The sequence below is a fragment of the Chiloscyllium plagiosum genome, unplaced genomic scaffold (genome assembly GCF_037043375.1).
Source record: "Chiloscyllium plagiosum isolate Xiang-an unplaced genomic scaffold, Cpla_swu_hap1 HiC_scaffold_37, whole genome shotgun sequence".
Taxonomy (NCBI): domain Eukaryota; kingdom Metazoa; phylum Chordata; class Chondrichthyes; order Orectolobiformes; family Hemiscylliidae; genus Chiloscyllium; species Chiloscyllium plagiosum.
This window is the reverse complement of record NW_028270175.1, coordinates 4,994,498-5,019,210: the sequence shown is the minus strand read 5'-3', so window position 1 is coordinate 5,019,210 and position 24,713 is coordinate 4,994,498.

Here is a 24,713-nt window from a genome sequence, read left to right as displayed (position 1 = left end):
TCACGTTCCGCAACATCGGAATTCCTCACTTTCTCCATCACGTTCCCCACTATCTGCGTTCCTCACTTTCTTCATCACGTTGCACATTATCTGCAATCCTGACTTTCTCCATCATGTTCCCCAGTATCTGCATTCCTCACTTTCTCCATCATGTTCCCCAGTATCTGCATTCCTCACTTTCTACGTCACGTTCCCCAGTATCTGCATTCCTCACTTTCTCCATCATGGTCCCCATTATCTGCATTCCTGATTTTTTCCATCACGTTCCTCATTATCTGCATTCCTGACTTTCTCCATCACGTTCCCCAGTATCGGAATTCCTCACTTTCTCCATCACGTTCCCCGCTATCTGCGTTCCTCACTTTCTCCATCACGTTCCACATTATCTGCAATCCTGACTTTCTCCATCACATTCCCAGTATCTGCATTCCTCACTTTCTCCATCATGTTCCCCAGTATCTGCATTCCTCACTTTCTACATCACGTTCCCCAGTATCTGCATTCCTCACTTTCTACATCACATTAACCGGTATCTGCATTCCTCACTTTCTCTATCACCTTCCCAGTATCTGCATTCCTCACTTTCTCCATCACATTCCCCAGTATCTGCATTCCTGATTTTCTCCATCACATTCCCCAGTATCTGCATTCCTCACTTTCTCCATCAGGTTCCCCAATATCTGCATTCCTCACTTTCTCCATCACATTCCCCAGAATCTGCATTCCTCACTTTCTCCATCACGTTCCCAGTATCTGCATTCCTCACTTTCTCCAACACATTACTCAGTATCTGCATTCCTCACTTTCCCTATGACGTTCCCAGTATCTGCATTCCTCACATTCTCCATCGCTTTCCCAGTATCTGCATTCCTCATTTTCTCCATCACGTTCCCCGGTGTCTGCATTCCTCACTTTCGCCATCACTTTCCCAGCATCTGCATTCCTGACTTTCTCTATCACTTTACCAGTAACTGCGTTCCTCACTCTCGCCATCACATTCCCAGTATCTGCATTCCTCAGTCTCTCCATCACATTCCCAGTATCTGCATTCCTCACTTTCTTCATCACGTTCCCCAATACCTGCATTCCTCACTTTCTCCATCACATTCCCCAGTATCTGCATTCCTCACTTTCTCCATCGCTTTACCCGTATCTGCTTTCCTCACTTTCTCCGACACTTTCCCCGGTGTCTGCATTCCTCACTTTCTCTATCACGTTCCCAGTATCTGCATTCCTCACTTTCTTCATCACTTTCGCAGTGTCTTCATTCCTCACTTTCTCAGTCACGTTCTCCAGTGTCTGCATTCCTCACTTTTGCCATCACGTTCCCAGTATGTGCATTCCTGACTTTCTCTATCACGTTCTCAGTAACTGCGTTCCTCACTTTCTCCATCACATTTCCCACTACCTGCAGTCCTCATTTTCTCCATCACATTCTCCAGTATCTGCAGTCCTCACTTTCTCCATCACGTTCCCCAATATCTGCATTCCTCACTTTCTCCATCACATTTCCCAGTTTCTGCATTCCTCACTTTCTCATTCACGTTCCATTGAATCCGGATTCCTCACTTTGTCCATTACATTCCCCAGTATCTGGATTCCGCACTTTTTGCATCATGTTCCCCGGTATCTGCATTCCTCACTTTCTCCAACCCTTCCCAAGTATCTGCATTCCTCACTTTCTCCATGACATTCGCTGAATTGCATTCCTCACTTTGTCCATCACTTTCGCAGTGTCTGCATTCCTCACCTTCGCCATTATGTCCCCCAGTATCTGCATTCCTCACTTTCTCCATCACATTCCCCAGTATCTGCAGTCCTCACTTTCTCCATCACGTTCCCCAATATCTGCATTCCTCATTTTCTCCATCACATTCCCCTGTATCTGCATTCCTCACTTTTTCCATGACATTCCCCAGTATCTGAATTCCTCACTTTCTCCATCACGTTCCCTGTATGTGCATTCCTCACATTCTCCATCGCTTTCCCAGTATCTGTATTCCTCACTTCTCCAACACGTTCCCCAATATCTGCATTCCTCACTTTCTCCATCACATTCCCCAGTATCTGCATTTCTCACTTTCTCCATCACGTTCCCAGTATCTGCATTCCTCACTTTCTCCATCACATTCCCCAGTATCTGCATTCCTCACTTTCTCCATCACGTTCCCTGTATGTGCATTCCTCACATTCTCCATCGCTTTCCCCGTATCTGCATTCCTTACTGTCTCCGACACTTTCACCGGTGTCTGCATTCCTCACTTTCTCCATCACATTCCCCAGAATCTGCATTTCTCACTTTCTCCATCACGTTCCCAGTATCTGCATTCCTCACTTTCTCCATCACATTCCCCAGAATCTGCATTTCTCACTTTCTCCATCACGTTCCCAGTATCTGCGTTCCTCACATTCTCCATCACTTTCTCCGTATCTGCATTCCTTACTGTCTCTGACACTTTCACCGGTGTCTGCATTCCTCACTTTCTCTATCACGCTCCCAGAATCTGCATTCCTCACTTTCTCCATCACATTCCCCAGTATCTGCATTCTCCACTTTCTCCATCACTTTCCCAGTGTCTACATTCCTCACTTTCTCCATCACGTTCCTCGGTGTCTGCATTCCTCGCTTTCGCCATCACTTTCCCAGTATGTGCATTCCTGACTTTCTCTATTACGTTCCCAGTAACTGCGTTCCTCACTTTCTCAATCACATTCCCCACTACCTGCAGTCCTCACTTTCTTCATCACGTTCCCCAATACCTGCATTCCTCACATTCCCCATCACATTCCCCACTACCTGCATTCCTCACATTCTCCATCACATTCCCCAGTATCTGCATTCCTCACTTTCTCCAGCACGTATCCCAATATCTGCAGTCCTCACTTTCTCCATCATATTACCCAATATCTGCATTCCTCACTTTCCCCATCACGTATCCCAATATCTGCATTCCACACTTTTTGCATCACGTTCCCCGGTATCTGCATTCCTCACTTTCTCCAACCCTTCCCAAGTATCTGCATTCCTCACTTTCTCCATGACATTCGCTGAATCTGCATTCCTCACTTTGTCCATCACTTTCCCAGTGTCTGCATTCCTCACCTTCGCCGTCATGTCCCCCAGTATCTGCATTCCTCACTTTCTCCATCATGTTCCCCAGTATCTGCATTCCTCACTTTCTACGTCACGTTCCCCAGTATCTGCATTCCTCACTTTCTCCATCATGGTCCCCATTATCTGCATTCCTGATTTTTTCCATCACGTTCCTCATTATCTGCATTCCTGACTTTCTCCATCACGTTCCCCAGTATCGGAATTCCTCACTTTCTCCATCACGTTCCCCGCTATCTGCGTTCCTCACTTTCTCCATCACGTTCCACATTATCTGCAATCCTGACTTTCTCCATCACATTCCCAGTATCTGCATTCCTCACTTTCTCCATCATGTTCCCCAGTATCTGCATTCCTCACTTTCTACATCACGTTCCCCAGTATCTGCATTCCTCACTTTCTACATCACATTAACCGGTATCTGCATTCCTCACTTTCTCTATCACCTTCCCAGTATCTGCATTCCTCACTTTCTCCATCACATTCCCCAGTATCTGCATTCCTGATTTTCTCCATCACATTCCCCAGTATCTGCATTCCTCACTTTCTCCATCAGGTTCCCCAATATCTGCATTCCTCACTTTCTCCATCACATTCCCCAGAATCTGCATTCCTCACTTTCTCCATCACGTTCCCAGTATCTGCATTCCTCACTTTCTCCAACACATTACTCAGTATCTGCATTCCTCACTTTCCCTATGACGTTCCCAGTATCTGCATTCCTCACATTCTCCATCGCTTTCCCAGTATCTGCATTCCTCATTTTCTCCATCACGTTCCCCGGTGTCTGCATTCCTCACTTTCGCCATCACTTTCCCAGCATCTGCATTCCTGACTTTCTCTATCACTTTACCAGTAACTGCGTTCCTCACTCTCGCCATCACATTCCCAGTATCTGCATTCCTCAGTCTCTCCATCACATTCCCAGTATCTGCATTCCTCACTTTCTTCATCACGTTCCCCAATACCTGCATTCCTCACTTTCTCCATCACATTCCCCAGTATCTGCATTCCTCACTTTCTCCATCGCTTTACCCGTATCTGCTTTCCTCACTTTCTCCGACACTTTCCCCGGTGTCTGCATTCCTCACTTTCTCTATCACGTTCCCAGTATCTGCATTCCTCACTTTCTTCATCACTTTCGCAGTGTCTTCATTCCTCACTTTCTCAGTCACGTTCTCCAGTGTCTGCATTCCTCACTTTTGCCATCACGTTCCCAGTATGTGCATTCCTGACTTTCTCTATCACGTTCTCAGTAACTGCGTTCCTCACTTTCTCCATCACATTTCCCACTACCTGCAGTCCTCATTTTCTCCATCACATTCTCCAGTATCTGCAGTCCTCACTTTCTCCATCACGTTCCCCAATATCTGCATTCCTCACTTTCTCCATCACATTTCCCAGTTTCTGCATTCCTCACTTTCTCATTCACGTTCCATTGAATCCGGATTCCTCACTTTGTCCATTACATTCCCCAGTATCTGGATTCCGCACTTTTTGCATCATGTTCCCCGGTATCTGCATTCCTCACTTTCTCCAACCCTTCCCAAGTATCTGCATTCCTCACTTTCTCCATGACATTCGCTGAATTGCATTCCTCACTTTGTCCATCACTTTCGCAGTGTCTGCATTCCTCACCTTCGCCATTATGTCCCCCAGTATCTGCATTCCTCACTTTCTCCATCACATTCCCCAGTATCTGCAGTCCTCACTTTCTCCATCACGTTCCCCAATATCTGCATTCCTCATTTTCTCCATCACATTCCCCTGTATCTGCATTCCTCACTTTTTCCATGACATTCCCCAGTATCTGAATTCCTCACTTTGTCCATCACGTTCCCTGTATGTGCATTCCTCACATTCTCCATCGCTTTCCCAGTATCTGTATTCCTCACTTCTCCAACACGTTCCCCAATATCTGCATTCCTCACTTTCTCCATCACATTCCCCAGTATCTGCATTTCTCACTTTCTCCATCACGTTCCCAGTATCTGCATTCCTCACTTTCTCCATCACATTCCCCAGTATCTGCATTCCTCACTTTCTCCATCACGTTCCCTGTATGTGCATTCCTCACATTCTCCATCGCTTTCCCCGTATCTGCATTCCTTACTGTCTCCGACACTTTCACCGGTGTCTGCATTCCTCACTTTCTCCATCACATTCCCCAGAATCTGCATTTCTCACTTTCTCTATCACGCTCCCAGAATCTGCATTCCTCACTTTCTCCATCACATTCCCCAGAATCTGCATTTCTCACTTTCTCCATCACGTTCCCAGTATCTGCGTTCCTCACATTCTCCATCACTTTCTCCGTATCTGCATTCCTTACTGTCTCTGACACTTTCACCGGTGTCTGCATTCCTCACTTTCTCTATCACGCTCCCAGAATCTGCATTCCTCACTTTCTCCATCACATTCCCCAGTATCTGCATTCTCCACTTTCTCCATCACTTTCCCAGTGTCTACATTCCTCACTTTCTCCATCACGTTCCTCGGTGTCTGCATTCCTCGCTTTCGCCATCACTTTCCCAGTATGTGCATTCCTGACTTTCTCTATTACGTTCCCAGTAACTGCGTTCCTCACATTCTCCATCACATTCCCCAGTATCTGCATTCCTCACTTTCTCCAGCACGTATCCCAATATCTGCAGTCCTCACTTTCTCCATCATATTACCCAATATCTGCATTCCTCACTTTCCCCATCACGTATCCCAATATCTGCATTCCACACTTTTTGCATCACGTTCCCCGGTATCTGCATTCCTCACTTTCTCCAACCCTTCCCAAGTATCTGCATTCCTCACTTTCTCCATGACATTCGCTGAATCTGCATTCCTCACTTTGTCCATCACTTTCCCAGTGTCTGCATTCCTCACCTTCGCCGTCATGTCCCCCAGTATCTGCATTCCTCACTTTCTCCATCACATTCCCCACTACCTGCATTCCTCATATTCTCCATCACATTCCCCAGTATCTGCATTCCTCACTTTCTCCATCACGTATCCCAATATCTGCATTCCACACTTTCTCATTCACGTACCATTGAATCCGGATTCCTCACTTTGTCCATTACATTCCCCAGTATCTGGATTCCGCACTTTTTGCTTCACGTTCCCCGGTATCTGCATTCCTCACTTTCTCCAACCCTTCCCAAGTATCTGCATTCCTCACTTTCTCCATGACATTCGCTGAATCTGCTTTCCTCACTTTCTCCATCACTTTCCCAGTGACTGCATTCCTCACCTTCGCCGTCATGTCCCCCAGTATCTGCATTCCTCACTTTCTCCATCACATTCCCCTGTATCTGCATTCCTCATTTTTTCCATCACATTCCCCAGTATCTGCAGTCCTCACTTTCTCCATCACGTTCCCCAATATCTGCATTCCTCATTTTCTCCATCACATTCCCCAGTATCTGCATTCCTCACTTTCTCCATCACATTCCCCAGTATCTGCATTCCTCACTTTCTCCATCACGTTCCCTGTATTTGCATTCCTCACATTCTCCATCGCTTTCCCAGTATCTGTATTCCTCACTTCTCCATCACGTTCCCCAATATCTGCATTCCTCACTTTCTCCATCACATTCCCCAGAATCTGCATTTCTCACTTTCTCCATCACGTTCCCAGTATCTGCATTCCTCGCTTTCTCCATCACATTACTCGGTAACTACATTCCTCACTTTCTCTATCACGTTCCCAGAATCTGCATTCCTCACTTTCTCCATCACATTCCCCAGTATATGCATTCCTCACTTTCTCCATCACGTTCCCATTATCTGCGTTCCTCACATTCTCCATCACTTTCTCCGTATCTGCATTCCTTACTGTCTCCGACACTTTCACCGGTGTCTGCATTCCTCACTTTCTCTATCACGTTCCCAGAATCTGCATTCCTCACTTTCTCCATCTCTTTCCCAGTGTCTTCATTCCTCACTTTCTCCATCACGTTCCTCGGTGTCTGCATTCCTCGCTTTCGCCATCACTTTCCCAGTATCTGCATTCCTGACTTTCTCTATTATGTTCCCAGTAACTGTGTTCCTCACTTTCTCAATCACATTCTCCACTACCTGCAGTCCTCACTTTCTTCATCACGTTCCCCAATACCTGCATTCCTCACATTCCCAATCACATTCCACACTACCTCCATTCCTTACATTCCCCATCACATTCCCCAGTACCTACAGTCCTCACTTTCTCCATCGCATTCCCCAGTTTCTGCATTCCTCACTTTCTCTTTCACGTTCCATTGTATCCGGATTCCTCACTTTGTCCATTACATTCCCCAGTATCTGGAGTCCGCTCTTTTTGCATCACGTTCCCCGGTATCTGCATTCCTCACTTTCTCCAACCCTTCCCAAGTATCTGCATTCCTCACTTTCTCCATGACATTCGGTGAATCTGCATTCCTCACTTTCTCCATCACTTTCCCAGTGCCTGCATTCCTCACCTTCGCCATCATGTCCCCCAGTATCTGCACTCCTCACTTTCTCCATCACTTTCCCAGTGCCTGCATTCCTCACCTTCGCCATCATGTCCACCGGTATCTGCATTCCTCACTTTCTCCATCACATTCCCCTGTATCTGCATTCCTCACTTTCTCCATCACATTCCCCTGTATCTGCATTCCTCACTTTCTCCATCACACTCCCCAGTATCTGCATTCCTCACTTTCTCCGACACTTTCCCCAGTGTCAGCATTCCTCACTTTCTCTATCACGTTCCCAGATCTGCATTCCTCACATTCTCCATCGTTTTCGCAGTATGTGCATTCCTCATTTTCTCCATCACGTTCCCCGGCGACTGCATTCCTCACTATCTCCAACACATTCCCAATATCTGCTGTCCTCGCTTTCTCCATCACATTCCCAGTATCTGCATGACTCAATTTCTCCATCACGTTCCCCAGTATCTGCATTCCTCACTTTCTCCATCACGTTCCCCAGTATCTGCATTCTTCACTTTCTCCATCACATTCCCCAGTATCTGCATTCCTCACTTTCTCCATCACGTTCCCTGTATGTGCATTCCTCACATTCTCCACCACGTTCCCTGTATGTGCATTCCTCACATTCTCCATCGCTTTCCCAGTATCTGTATTCCTCACTTTCTCCATCACTTTCCCAGTGTCTGCATTCCTCACTTTCTCCATCACATTCCCCAGAATCTGCATTCCTCATTTTCTCCATCACATTCCCCAGTATCTGCATTCCTCACTTTCTCCATCACATTCCCCAGTATCTGCATTCCTCACTTTCTCCATCACGTTCCCTGTATCTGCATTCCTCACTTTCTCCACCACGTTCCCTGTATGTGCATTCCTCACATTCTCCATCGCTTTCCCAGTATCTGTATTCCTCACTTCTCCATCACGTTCCCCAATATCTGCTTTCCTCACTTTCTCCATCACATTCCCCAGAATCTGCATTTCTCACTTTCTCCATCACGTTCCCAGTATCTGCATTCCTCACTTTCTCCATCACGTTCCCTGTATGTGCATTCCTCACATTCTCCATCGCTTTCCCAGTATCTGTATTCCTCACTTCTCCATCACGTTCCCCAATATCTGCTTTCCTCACTTTCTCCATCACATTCCCCAGAATCTGCATTTCTCACTTTCTCCATCATGTTCCCAGTATCTGCATTCCTCACTTTCTCCATCACATTCCCCAGTATCTGCATTCCTCACTTTCTCCATCACGTTCCCTGTATGTGCATTCCTCACATTCTCCATCGCTTTCCCCGTATCTGCATTCCTTACTGTCTCCGACACTTTCACCGGTGTCTGCATTCCTCACTTTCTCCATCACATTCCCCAGAATCTGCATTTCTCACTTTCTCCATCACGTTCCCAGTATCTGCATTCCTCACTTTCTCCATCACATTCCCCAGAATCTGCATTTCTCACTTTCTCCATCACGTTCCCAGTATCTGCATTCCTCACTTTCTCCATCACATTCCCCAGAATCTGCATTCCTCACTTTGTCCATTACATTCCCCAGTATCTGGATTCCGCACATTTTGCATCACGTTCCCCGGTATCTGCAATCCTCACTTTCTCCAACCCTTCCCAAGTATCTGCATTCCTCACTTTCTCCATGACATTCGCTGAATCTGCATTCCTCACTTTCTCCATCACTTTCCCAGTGTCCGCATTCCTCACCTTCGCCGTCATGTCCCCCAGTATCTGCATTCCTCACTTTCTCCATCACATTCCCCTGTATCTGCATTCCTCATTTTCTCCATCACATTCCCCAGTATCTGCATTCCTCATTTTCTCCATCACATTCCCCAGTATCTGCATTCCTCACTTTCTCCATCACATTCCCCAGTATCTGCATTCCTCACTTTCTCCATCACGTTCCCTGTATGTGCATTCCTCACATTCTCCATCGCTTTCCCAGTATCTGTATTCCTCACTTCTCCATCACGTTCCCCAATATCTGCATTCCTCACTTTCTCCATCACATTCCCCAGAATCTGCATTTCTCACTTTCTCCATCACGTTCCCAGTATCTGCATTCCTCGCTTTCTCCATCACATTACTCGGTAACTGCCTTCCTCACTTTCTCTATCACGTTCCCATTATCTGCATTCCTCACATTCTCCATCGCTTTCCCCGTATCTGCATTCCTTACTGTCTCCGACACTTTCACCGGTGTCTGCATTCCTCACTTTCTCTATCACGTTCCCAGAATCTGCATTCCTCACTTTCTCCATCACATTCCCCAGTATCTGCATTCCCCACTTTCTCCATCACTTTCCCAGTGTCTACATTCCTCACTTTCTCCATCACGTTCCTCGGTGTCTGCATTCCTCGCTTTCGCCATCACTTTCCCAGTATGTGCATTCCTGATTTTCTCTATTCTGTTCCCAGTAACTGCGTTCCTCACTTTCTCAATCACATTCCCCACTACCTGCAGTCCTCACTTTCTTCATCACGTTCCCCAATACCTGCATTCCTCACATTCCCCATCACATTCCCCACTACCTGCATTCCTCACATTCTCCATCACATTCCCCAGTATCTGCATTCCTCACTTTCTCCAGCACGTATCCCAATATCTGCAGTCCTCACTTTCTCCATCATATTACCCAATATCTGCATTCCTCACTTTCCCCATCACGTATCCCAATATCTGCATTCCACACTTTCTCATTCACGTTCCATTGAATCCGGATTCCTCACTTTGTCCATTACATTCCCCAGTATCTGGATTCCGCACATTTTGCATCACGTTCCCCGGTATCTGCATTCCTCACTTTCTCCAACCCTTCCCAAGTATCTGCATTCCACACTTTCTCCATGACATTCGCTGAATCTGCATTCCTCACTTTCTCCATCACTTTCCCAGTGTCTGCATTCCTCACCTTCGCCGTCATGTCCCCCAGTATCTGCATTCCTCACTTTCTCCATCACATTCCGCACTACCTGCATTCCTCACATTCTCCATCACATTCCCCAGTATCTGCATTCCTCACTTTCTCCATCACTCTCCCAGTGTCTGCATTCCTCACCTTCGCCGTCATGTCCCCCAGTATCTGCATTCCTCACTTTCTCCATCACATTCCCCTGTATCTGCATTCCTCATTTTCTCCATCACATTCCCCAGTATCTGCAGTCCTCACTTTCTCCATCACGTTCCCCAATATCTGCATTCCTCATTTTCTCCATCACATTCCCCTGTAACTGCATTCCTCACTTTCTCCATCACATTCCCCAGTATCTGCATTCCTCACTTTCTCCATCACGTTCCCTGTATGTGCATTCCTCACATTCTCCATCGCTTTCCCAGTATCTGTATTCCTCACTTCTCCATCACGTTCCCCAATATGTGCATTCCTCACTTTCTCCATCACATTCCCCAGAATCTGCATTCCTCGCTTTCTCCATCACATTACTCGGTAACTACATTCCTCACTTTCTCTATCACGTTCCCATTATCTGCATTCCTCACATTCTCCATCGCTTTCCCCGTATCTGCATTCCTTACTGTCTCCGACACTTTCACCGGTGTCTGCATTCCTCACTTTCTCTATCACGTTCCCAGAATCTGCATTCCTCACTTTCTCCATCACATTCCCCAGTATCTGCATTCCTCACTTTCTCTATCACACTCCCCAGTATCTGCATTCCTCACTTTCTCCATCATGTTGCCTGTATGTTCATTCCTAACATTCACCATCGCTTTCCCAGTATCTGCATTCCTCACTTTCTCCGACACTTTCCCCAGTGTCAGCATTCCTCACTTTCTCTATCACGTTCCCAGATCTGCATTCCTCACATTCTCCATCGTTTTCGCAGTATGTGCATTCCTCATTTTCTCCATCACGTTCCCCGGCGACTGCATTCCTCACTATCTCCAACACATTCCCAATATCTGCTGTCCTCGCTTTCTCCATCACATTCCCAGTATCTGCATGACTCAATTTCTCCATCACGTTCCCCAGTATCTGCATTCCTCACTTTCTCCATCACGTTCCCCAGTATCTGCATTCTTCACTTTCTCCATCACATTCCCAGTATCTGCATTCTTCACTTTCTCCATCACATTCCCCAGTATCTGCATTCCTCATTTTCTCCATCACGTTCCCCAGTATCTGCATTCCTCACTTTCTTCATGACATTCGCTGAATCTGCATTCCTCACTTTCTCCATCACTTTCCCAGTGTCTGCATTCCTCACCTTCGCCATCATGTCCCCCAGTATCTGCATTCCTCACTTTCTCCATGATATTCCCATTAACTGCATTCCTCACTTTCTCCATCACGTTCCCCATTTTCTGCATTCCTCACTTTCTGTGTCACGTTCTCCGTTATTTGCATTCCTCTCTTTCTCCACGACATTCCCAGTATCTGCATTCCTCACTTTCTCCATCACGTTCCCCAGTATCTGCAATCCTCACTTTCTCCAACATGTTCCCCCATATCTGCATTCCTCACTTTCTCCATCACGTTCAAAGTATCTGCTTTCCTCACGTTCTCCATCACATTCCCAGTATCTGCATTCCTCACATTCTCCGTCACGTTACCCTGTATCTGCAGTCCTCACATTCTCAATCACGTCCCCCGGTATCTGCATTCCTTACTTTCTCCATCACATTCCCAGTATCTGCTTTCCTCACTTTCTCAATCACGTTCCGCAACATCGGAATTCCTCACTTTCTCCATCACGTTCCCCACTATCTGCGTTCCTCACTTTCTTCATCACGTTGCACATTATCTGCAATCCTGACTTTCTCCATCATGTTCCCCAGTATCTGCATTCCTCACTTTCTCTATTAAGTTCCCCAGTATCTGTATTCCTCACTTTCTCCATCACTGTCCCAGTATCTGCATTCCTCACTTTCTGCATCACGTTCCCCGTATATGCATTCCTCACTTTCTCCATGACGTTCCTAGTATCTGCATTCCTCACTTTCACCGTCTCGAACCCCACTATCTGCAATCCTCACTCTCTCCGCCACGTTTCCAGTATCTGCATTCCTCACTTTCTCCATCACATTCACAGTATCTGCTATCCTCACTTCCTCCATCATGTTCCCCATTTTCTGCATTCCTCATTTTCTGCGTCACGTTCTCCGTCATCTGCATTCCTCACTTTCTCAATCACGTTCCGCAACATCGGAATTCCTCACTTTCTCCATCACGTTCCCCACTATCTGCGTTCCTCACTTTCTTCATCACGTTGCACATTATCTGCAATCCTGACTTTCTCCATCATGTTCCCCAGTATCTGCATTCCTCACTTTCTCCATCATGTTCCCCAGTATCTGCATTCCTCACTTTCTATGTCACGTTCCCCAGTATCTGCATTCCTCACTTTCTCCATCATGGTCCCCATTATCTGCATTCCTGATGTTTTCCATCACGTTCCTCATTATCTGCATTCCTGACTTTCTCCATCACGTTCCACATTATCTGCAATCCTGACTTTCTCCATCACATTCCCAGTATCTGCATTCCTCACTTTCTCCATCATGTTCCCCAGTATCTGCATTCCTCACTTTCTACATCACATTCCCCAGTATCTGCATTCCTCACTTTCTACATCATGTTCCCCAGTATCTGCATTCCTCACTTTCTATGTCACGTTCCCCAGTATCTGCATTCCTCACTTTCTCCATCATGGTCCCCATTATCTGCATTCCTGATGTTTTCCATCACGTTCCTCATTATCTGCATTCCTGACTTTCTCCATCACGTTCCCCAGTATCGGAATTCCTCACTTTCTCCATCACGTTCCCCGCTATCTGCGTTCCTCACTTTCTCCATCACGTTCCACATTATCTGCAATCCTGACTTTCTCCATCACATTCCCAGTATCTGCATTCCTCACTTTCTCCATCATGTTCCCCAGTATCTGCATTCCTCACTTTCTACATCACGTTCCCCAGTATCTGCATTCCTCACTTTCTACATCACATTAACCGGTATCTGCATTCCTCACTTTCTCTGTCACCTTCCCAGTATCTGCATTCCTCACTTTCGCCATCACATTCCCCAGTATCTGCATTCCTGATTTTCTCCATCACATTCCCCAGTATCTGCATTCCTCACTTTCTCCATCAGGTTCCCCAATATCTGCATTCCTCACTTTCTCCATCACATTCCCCAGAATCTGCATTCCTCACTTTCTCCATCACGTTCTCAGTATCTGCATTCCTCACTTTCTCCAACACATTACTCAGTATCTGCATTCCTCACTTTCCCTATGACGTTCCCAGTATCTGCATTCCTCACATTCTCCATCGCTTTCCCAGTATCTGCATTCCTCATTTTCTCCATCACGTTCCCCGTATCTGCATTCCTCACTTTCGCCATCACTTTCCCAGCATCTGCATTCCTGACTTTCTCTATCACTTTACCAGTAACTGCGTTCCTCACTCTCGCCATCACATTCCCAGTATCTGCATTCCTCAGTCTCTCCATCACATTCCCAGTATCTGCATTCCTCACTTTCTTCATCACGTTCCCCAATACCTGCATTCCTCACTTTCTCCATCACATTCCCCAGTATCTGCATTCCTCACTTTCTCCATCGCTTTACCCGTATCTGCTTTCCTCACTTTCTCCGACACTTTCCCCGGTGTCTGCATTCCTCACTTTCTCTATCACGTTCCCAGTATCTGCATTCCTCACTTTCTTCATCACTTTCGCAGTGTCTTCATTCCTCACTTTCTCAGTCACGTTCTCCAGTGTCTGCATTCCTCACTTTTGCCATCACGTTCCCAGTATGTGCATTCCTGACTTTCTCTATCACGTTCTCAGTAACTGCGTTCCTCACTTTCTCCATCACATTTCCCACTACCTGCAGTCCTCATTTTCTCCATCACATTCTCCAGTATCTGCAGTCCTCACTTTCTCCATCACGTTCCCCAATATCTGCATTCCTCACTTTCTCCGACACTTTCCCCAGTGTCAGCATTCCTCACTTTCTCTATCACGTTCCCAGATCTGCATTCCTCACATTCTCCATCGTTTTCGCAGTATGTGCATTCCTCATTTTCTCCATCACGTTCCCCGGCGACTGCATTCCTCACTATCTCCAACACATTCCCAATATCTGCTGTCCTCGCTTTCTCCATCACATTCCCAGTATCTGCATGACTCAATTTCTCCATCACGTTCCCCAGTATCTGCATTCCTCACTTTCTCCATCACGTTCCCCAGTATCTGCATTCTTCACTTTCTCCATCACATTCCCAGTATCTGCATTCTTCACTTTCTCCATCACATTCCCCAGTATCTGCATTCCTCATTTTCTCCATCACGTTCCCCAGTATCTGCATTCCTCACTTTCTTCATGACATTCGCTGAATCTGCATTCCTCACTTTCTCCATCACTTTCCCAGTGTCTGCATTCCTCACCTTCGCCATCATGTCCCCCAGTATCTGCATTCCTCACTTTCTCCATGATATTCCCATTAACTGCATTCCTCACTTTCTCCATCACGTTCCCCATTTTCTGCATTCCTCACTTTCTGTGTCACGTTCTCCGTTATTTGCATTCCTCTCTTTCTCCACGACATTCCCAGTATCTGCATTCCTCACTTTCTCCATCACGTTCCCCAGTATCTGCAATCCTCACTTTCTCCAACATGTTCCCCCATATCTGCATTCCTCACTTTCTCCATCACGTTCAAAGTATCTGCTTTCCTCACGTTCTCCATCACATTCCCAGTATCTGCATTCCTCACATTCTCCGTCACGTTACCCTGTATCTGCAGTCCTCACATTCTCAATCACGTCCCCCGGTATCTGCATTCCTTACTTTCTCCATCACATTCCCAGTATCTGCTTTCCTCACTTTCTCAATCACGTTCCGCAACATCGGAATTCCTCACTTTCTCCATCACGTTCCCCACTATCTGCGTTCCTCACTTTCTTCATCACGTTGCACATTATCTGCAATCCTGACTTTCTCCATCATGTTCCCCAGTATCTGCATTCCTCACTTTCTCTATTAAGTTCCCCAGTATCTGTATTCCTCACTTTCTCCATCACTGTCCCAGTATCTGCATTCCTCACTTTCTGCATCACGTTCCCCGTATATGCATTCCTCACTTTCTCCATGACGTTCCTAGTATCTGCATTCCTCACTTTCACCGTCTCGAACCCCACTATCTGCAATCCTCACTCTCTCCGCCACGTTTCCAGTATCTGCATTCCTCACTTTCTCCATCACATTCACAGTATCTGCTATCCTCACTTCCTCCATCATGTTCCCCATTTTCTGCATTCCTCATTTTCTGCGTCACGTTCTCCGTCATCTGCATTCCTCACTTTCTCCATGACATTCCCAGTATCTGCATTCCTCACTTTCTCAATCACGTTCCGCAACATCGGAATTCCTCACTTTCTCCATCACGTTCCCCACTATCTGCGTTCCTCACTTTCTTCATCACGTTGCACATTATCTGCAATCCTGACTTTCTCCATCATGTTCCCCAGTATCTGCATTCCTCACTTTCTCCATCATGTTCCCCAGTATCTGCATTCCTCACTTTCTATGTCACGTTCCCCAGTATCTGCATTCCTCACTTTCTCCATCATGGTCCCCATTATCTGCATTCCTGATGTTTTCCATCACGTTCCTCATTATCTGCATTCCTGACTTTCTCCATCACGTTCCCCAGTATCGGAATTCCTCACTTTCTCCATCACGTTCCCCGCTATCTGCGTTCCTCACTTTCTCCATCACGTTCCACATTATCTGCAATCCTGACTTTCTCCATCACATTCCCAGTATCTGCATTCCTCACTTTCTCCATCATGTTCCCCAGTATCTGCATTCCTCACTTTCTACATCACGTTCCCCAGTATCTGCATTCCTCACTTTCTACCTCACATTAACCGGTATCTGCATTCCTCACTTTCTCTATCACCTTCCCAGTATCTGCATTCCTCACTTTCGCCATCACATTCCCCAGTATCTGCATTCCTGATTTTCTCCATCACATTCCCCAGTATCTGCATTCCTCACTTTCTCCATCAGGTTCCCCAATATCTGCATTCCTCACTTTCTCCATCACGTTCTCAGTATCTGCATTCCTCACTTTCTCCAACACATTACTCAGTATCTGCATTCCTCACTTTCCCTATGACGTTCCCAGTATCTGCATTCCTCACATTCTCCATCGCTTTCCCAGTATCTGCATTCCTCATTTTCTCCATCACGTTCCCCGGTGTCTGCATTCCTCACTTTCGCCATCACTTTCCCAGCATCTGCATTCCTGACTTTCTCTATCACTTTACCAGTAACTGCGTTCCTCACTCTCGCCATCACATTCCCAGTATCTGCATTCCTCAGTCTCTCCATCACATTCCCAGTATCTGCATTCCTCACTTTCTTCATCACGTTCCCCAATACCTGCATTCCTCACTTTCTCCATCACATTCCCCAGTATCTGCATTCCTCACTTTCTCCATCGCTTTACCCGTATCTGCTTTTCTCACTTTCTCCGACACTTTCCCCGGTGTCTGCATTCCTCACTTTCTCTATCACGTTCCCAGTATCTGCATTCCTCACTTTCTTCATCACTTTCGCAGTGTCTTCATTCCTCACTTTCTCAGTCACGTTCTCCAGTGTCTGCATTCCTCACTTTTGCCATCACGTTCCCAGTATGTGCATTCCTGACTTTCTCTATCACGTTCTCAGTAACTGCGTTCCTCACTTTCTCCATCACATTTCCCACTACCTGCAGTCCTCATTTTCTCCATCACATTCTCCAGTATCTGCAGTCCTCACTTTCTCCATCACGTTCCCCAATATCTGCATTCCTCACTTTCTCCATCACATTTCCCAGTTTCTGCATTCCTCACTTTCTCATTCACGTTCCATTGAATCCGGATTCCTCACTTTGTCCATTACATTCCCCAGTATCTGGATTCCGCACTTTTTGCATCACGTTCCCCGGTATCTGCATTCCTCACTTTCTCCAACCCTTCCCAAATATCTGCATTCCTCACTTTCTCCATGATATTCGCTGAATCTGCATTCCTCACTTTCTCCATCACTTTCCCAGTGTCTGCATTCCTCACCTTCGCCATTATGCCCCCCGTATCTGCATTCCTCACTTTCTCCATCACATTCCCCAGTATCTGCAGTCCTCACTTTCTCCATCACGTTCCCCAATATCTGCATTCCTCATTTTCTCCATCACATTCCCCTGTATCTGCATTCCTCACTTTCTCCATGACATTCCCCAGTATCTGCATTCCTCACTTTCTCCATCACGTTCCCTGTATGTGCATTCCTCACATTCTCCATCGCTTTCCCCGTATCTGTATTCCTCACTTCTCCATCACGTTCCCCAATATCTGCATTCCTCACTTTCTCCATCACATTCCCCAGAATCTGCATTTCTCACTTTCTCCATCAAGTTCCCAGTATCTGCATTCCTCACTTTCTCCATCACATTCCCCAGAATCTGCATTTCTCACTTTCTCCATCACGTTCCCAGTATCTGCGTTCCTCACATTCTCCATCACTTTCTCCGTATCTGCATTCCTTACTGTCTCTGACACTTTCACCGGTGTCTGCATTCCTCACTTTCTCTATCACGCTCCCAGAATCTGCATTCCTCACTTTCTCCATCACATTCCCCAGTATCTGCATTCTCCACTTTCTCCATCACTTTCCCAGTGTCTACATTCCTCACTTTCTCCATCACGTTCCTCGGTGTCTGCATTCCTCGCTTTCGCCATCACTTTCCCAGTATGTGCATTCCTGACTTTCTCTATTACGTTCCCAGTAACTGCGTTCCTCACTTTCTCAATCACATTCCCCACTACCTGCAGTCCTCACTTTCTTCATCACGTTCCCCAATACCTGCATTCCTCACATTCCCCATCACATTCCCCACTACCTGCATTCCTCACATTCTCCATCACATTCCCCAGTATCTGCATTCCTCACTTTCTCCAGCACGTATCCCAATATCTGCAGTCCTCACTTTCTCCATCATATTACCCAATATCTGCATTCCTCACTTTCCCCATCACGTATCCCAATATCTGCATTCCACACTTTTTGCATCACGTTCCCCGGTATCTGCATTCCTCACTTTCTCCAACCCTTCCCAAGTATCTGCATTCCTCACTTTCTCCATGACATTCGCTGAATCTGCATTCCTCACTTTGTCCATCACTTTCCCAGTGTCTGCATTCCTCACCTTCGCCGTCATGTCCCCCAGTATCTGCATTCCTCACTTTCTCCATCACATTCCCCACTACCTGCATTCCTCATATTCTCCATCACATTCCCCAGTATCTGCATTCCTCACTTTCTCCATCACGTATCCCAATATCTGCATTCCACACTTTCTCATTCACGTTCCATTGAATCCGGATTCCTCACTTTGTCCATTACATTCCCCAGTATCTGGATTCCGCACTTTTTGCATCACGTTCCCCGGTATCTGCATTCCTCACTTTCTCCAACCCTTCCCAAGTATCTGCATTCCTCACTTTCTCCATGACATTCGCTGAATCTGCATTCCTCACTTTCTCCATCACTTTCCCAGTGACTGCATTCCTCACCTTCGCCGTCATGTCCCCCAGTATCTGCATTCCTCACTTTCTCCATCACATTCCCCTGTATCTGCATTCCTCGCTTTCTCCATCACATTCCCAGTATCTGCATGACTCAATTTCTCCATCACGTTCCCCAGTATCTGCATTCCTCACTTTCTCCATCACGTTCCCCAGTATCTGCATTCTTCACTTTCTCCATCACATTCCCCAGTATCTGCATTCTTCACTTTCTCCATCACATTCCCCAGTATCTGCATTCCTCATTTTCTCCATCACATTCCCCAGTATCTGCAGTCCTCACTTTCTCCATCACGTTCCCCAATATCTGCATTCCTCATTTTCTCCATCACATTCCCCAGTATCTGCATTCCTCGCTTTCTCCATCACATTCCCCAGTATCTGCATTCCTCACTTTCTCCATCACGTTCCCTGTATGTGCATTCCTCACATTCTCCATCGCTTTCCCAGTATCTGTATTCCTCACTTCTCCATCCTGTTCCCCAATATCTGCATTCCTCACTTTCTCCATCACATTCCGCAGAATCTGCATTTCTCACTTTCTCCATCACGTTCCCAGTATCTGCATTCCTCGCTTTCTCCATCACATTACTCGGTAACTACATTCCTCACTTTCTCTATCACGTTCCCATTATCTGCATTCCTCACTTTCTCCATCACGTTCCCTGTATGTGCATTCCTCACATTCTCCATCGCTTTCCCAGTATCTGTATTCCTCACTTCTCCATCACGTTCCCCAATATCTGCATTCCTCACTTTCTCCATCACATTCCCCAGAATCTGCATTTCTCACTTTCTCTATCACGTTCCCAGTATCTGCATTCCTCACATTCTCCATCGCTTTCCCCTGTATCTGCATTCCTTACTGTCTCCGACACTTTCACCGGTGTCTGCATTCCTCACTTTCTCTATCACGTTCCCAGAATCTGCATTCCTCACTTTCTCCATCACATTCCCCAGTATCTGCATTCCCCACTTTCTCCATCACTTTCCCAGTGTCTACATTCCTCACTTTCTCCATCATGTTCCTCGGTGTCTGCATTCCTCGCTTTCGCCATCACTTTCCCAGTATGTGCATTCCTGATTTTCTCTATTCCGTTCCCAGTAACTGCGTTCCTCACTTTCTCAATCACATTCCCCACTACCTGCAGTCCTCACTTTCTTCATCACGTTCCCCAATACCTGCATTCCTCACATTCCCCATCACATTCCCCACTACCTGCATTCCTCACATTCTCCATCACATTCCCCAGTATCTGCATTCCTCACTTTCTCCAGCACGTATCCCAATATCTGCAGTCCTCACTTTCTCCATCATATTACCCAATATCTGCATTCCTCACTTTCCCCATCACGTATCCCAATATCTGCATTCCACACTTTCTCATTCACGTTCCATTGAATCCGGATTCCTCACTTTGTCCATTACATTCCCCAGTATCTGGATTCCGCACATTTTGCATCACGTTCCCCGGTATCTGCATTCCTCACTTTCTCCAACCCTTCCCAAGTATCTGCATTCCTCACTTTCTCTATGACATTCTCTGAATCTGCATTCCTCACTTTCTCCATCACTTTCCCAGTGTCTGCATTCCTCACCTTCGCCGTCATGTCCCCCAGTATCTGCATTCCTCACTTTCTCCATCACATTCCCCTGTATCTGCATTCCTCATTTTCTCCATCACATTCCCCAGTATCTGCAGTCCTCACTTTCTCCATCACGTTCCCCAATATCTGCATTCCTCATTTTCTCCATCACATTCCCCTGTATCTGCATTCCTCACTTTCTCCAACACATTCCCCAGTATCTGCATTCCTCACTTTCTCCATCACGTTCCCTGTATGTGCATTCCTCACATTCTCCATCGCTTTCCCAGTATCTGTATTCCTCACTTCTCCATCACGTTCCCCAATATCTGCATTCCTCACTTTCTCCATCACATTCCCCAGAATCTGCATTTCTCACTTTCTCCATCACGTTCCCAGTATCTGCATTCCTCGCTTTCTCCATCACATTACTCGGTAACTACATTCCTCACTCTCTCTATCACGTTCCCATTATCTGCATTCCTCACATTCTCCATCTTTTTCCCCGTATCTGCATTCCTTACTGTCTCCGACACTTTCACCGGTGTCTGCATTCCTCACTTTCTCTATCACGTTCCCAGAATCTGCATTCCTCACTTTCTCCATCTATTTCCCGGTGTCTTCATTCCTCACTTTCTCCATCACGTTCCTCGGTGTCTGCATTCCTCGCTTTCGCCATCACTTTCCCAGTATCTGCATTCCTGACTTTCTCTATTACGTTCCCAGTAACTGTGTTCCTCACTTTCTCAATCACATTCTCCACTACCTGCAGTCCTCACTTTCTTCATCACGTTCCCCAATACCTGCATTCCTCACATTCCCCATCACATTCCACACTACCTCCATTCCTTACATTCTCCATCACATTCCCCAGTACCTACAGTCCTCACTTTCTCCATCGCATTCCCCAGTTTCTGCATTCCTCACTTTCTTTTTCACGTTCCATTGTATCCGGATTCCTCACTTTGTCCATTACATTCCCCAGTATCTGGAGTCCGCTCTTTTTGCATCACGTTCCCCGGTATCTGCATTCCTCACTTTCTCCAACCCTTCCCAAGTATCTGCATTCCTCACTTTCTCCATGACATTCGCTGAATCTGCATTCCTCACTTTCTCCATCACTTTCCCAGTGCCTGCATTCCTCACCTTCGCCATCATGTCCCCCAGTATCTGCATTCCTCACTTTCTCCATCACATTCCCCTGTATCTGCATTCCTCACTTTCTCCATCACATTCCCCTGTATCTGCATTCCTCACTTTCTCCATCACACTCCCCAGTATCTGCATTCCTCACTTTCTCCGACACTTTCCCCAGTGTCAGCATTCCTCACTTTCTCTATCACGTTCCCAGATCTGCATTCCTCACATTCTCCATCGTTTTCGCAGTATGTGCATTCCTCATTTTCTCCATCACGTTCCCCGGCGACTGCATTCCTCACTATCTCCAACACATTCCCAATATCTGCTGTCCTCGCTTTCTCCATCACATTCCCAGTATCTGCATGACTCAATTTCTCCATCACGTTCCCCAGTATCTGCATTCCTCACTTTCTCCATCACGTTCCCCAGTATCTGCATTCTTCACTTTCTCCATCACATTCCCAGTATCTGCATTCCTCACATTCTCCATCACTTTCCCAGTGTCTCATTCCTCACTTTCTCCATCCTTTCCCTATTATCTTCGTTCCTCCCTTTCTCTATCGCATTCCGAGTATCTGCATTCCTCACCTTCTCCATCCCTTCCCCAGTATTTGCAATCCTCACTTTCTCCATCACATTCCCCAGTATCTGCATTCCTCACTTTCTCCATCACATTCCCAGTATCTGCATTCCTCACTTTCTCCATTCCTTTCACAGTATCTGCATTCCTCATTTTCTCCATCACATTCCCACTATCTTCATTCCTCACTTTCTCCTTCATGTATCCCAGTGTCTGCATTCCTCACTTTCTCCATCCCTTCCCCAGTATCTGCATTCCTCACTTTCTCCATCACATTCCCCAATATCTGCATTCCTCACTTTTTCCGTCACGTTCCATTGAATCCGGATTCCTCACTTTTTCCATTACATTCCCCAGTATCTGGATTCCACACTTTTTGCATCACGTTCCCCAGTATCTGCAATCCTCACTTTCTCCATCACGATCGCCAGTATCTGCACTCCTCACTTTCTCCATCACGTTCCCTGTATCTGCATTCCTGACTTTCTCCATCACATTCCACAGTATCTGCATTCCTCAGTGTTTTCATTCCTCACTTTCTCCATCATTTCCCACTATCTGTATTCCTCACTTTCTCTAGCACATTCCCAGTATCTGCATTCCTCACTTTCTCCATCACATTCCACAGTATCTGTATTCCTCACTTCTCCATCACGTTCCCCAATATCTGCATTCCACACTTTCTCCATCACATTCCCCAGAATCTGCATTTCTCACTTTCTCCATCACGTTCCCAGTATCTGCATTCCTCACTTTCTCTATCACGTTCCCATTATCTGCATTCCTCACATTCTGCATCGCTTTCCCCAATATCTGCATTCCTTACTGTCTCCAACACTTTCACCAGTGTCTGCATTCCTCACTTTCTCTACCACGTTCCCAAAATCTGCATTCCTCACTTTCTCCATCACATTCCCCAGTATCTGCATTCCTCACTTTCTCCGTCACGTTCCCATTATCTGCATTCCTCACTTTCTCCATCACATTCCCCAGTATCTGCATTCCTCACTTTCTTCATCATTTTCCCAGTGTCTTCATTCCTCACTTTCTCTGTCACGTTCCCATTATCTGCATTCCTCACTTTCTCCGTCACGTTCCCATTATCTGCATTCCACACTTTCTCCATCACATTCCCAGTATCTGCATTCCTCACTTTCTCCATCATTTTCCCAGTGTCTTCATTCCTCACTTTCTCCATACGTTCCTCGGTGTCTGCATTCCTCGCTTTCGCCATCACTTTCCCAGTATCTGCATTTCTGACTTTCTCTATTACGTTCCCAGTAACTGCGTTCCTCACTTTCTCAATCACATTCCCCACTACCTGCAGTTCTCACTTTCTTCATCACATTCCCCAATACCTGCATTCCTCACATTCCCCATCACATTCCCCACTACCTGCATTTCTCACATTCCCCATCACATTCCCCAGTACCTGCGGTCCTCACTTTCTCCATCATGTTCCCCAGTATCTGCATTCCTCTCTTTCCCCATCACATTCCCCAGTATCTGCATTCCTCACTTTCTCCATCACATTCCCAGTATCTGCATTCCTCACTTTCTCCATCAGATTACCCAATATCTGCATTCCTCACTTTCCCCTTCACATTCCCCAGTACCTGCAGACCTCACCTTCGCCATCATGTTCCCCAGTATCTGCATTCCTCACTTTCTCCATCACATTCCCAGTATCTGCATTCCTCACTTTCTCCATCACGTTCCCCAGTATCTGCATTCATCACTTTCTCCACCACATTCCCAGTATCTGCATTCCTCACTTTATCCATCACATTCCCCAGTACCTGCATTCCTCACTTTCTCCATCATATTTCCCAATACCTGCATTCCTCACATTCCCCATCACATTCCCCAGTACCTGCAGTCCTCACTTTCTCCATCACGTTCCCTGTATGTGCATTCCTCACATTCTCCATTCCTTTCACAGTATCTGCATTCCTCATTTTCTCCATCACATTCCCACTATCTTCATTCCTCACTTTCTCCTTCATGTATCCCAGTGTCTGCATTCCTCACTTTCTCCATCCCTTCCCCAGTATCTGCATTCCTCACTTTCTCCATCACATTCCCCGTTATCTGCAATCCACACTTTCTCCATCACGGTCCCCAATATCTGCATTCCTCACTTTTTCATTCACGTTCCATTGAATCCGGATTCCTCACTTTGCCATTACATTCCCCAGTATCTGGATTCCGCACTTTTTCCATCACGTTCCCCG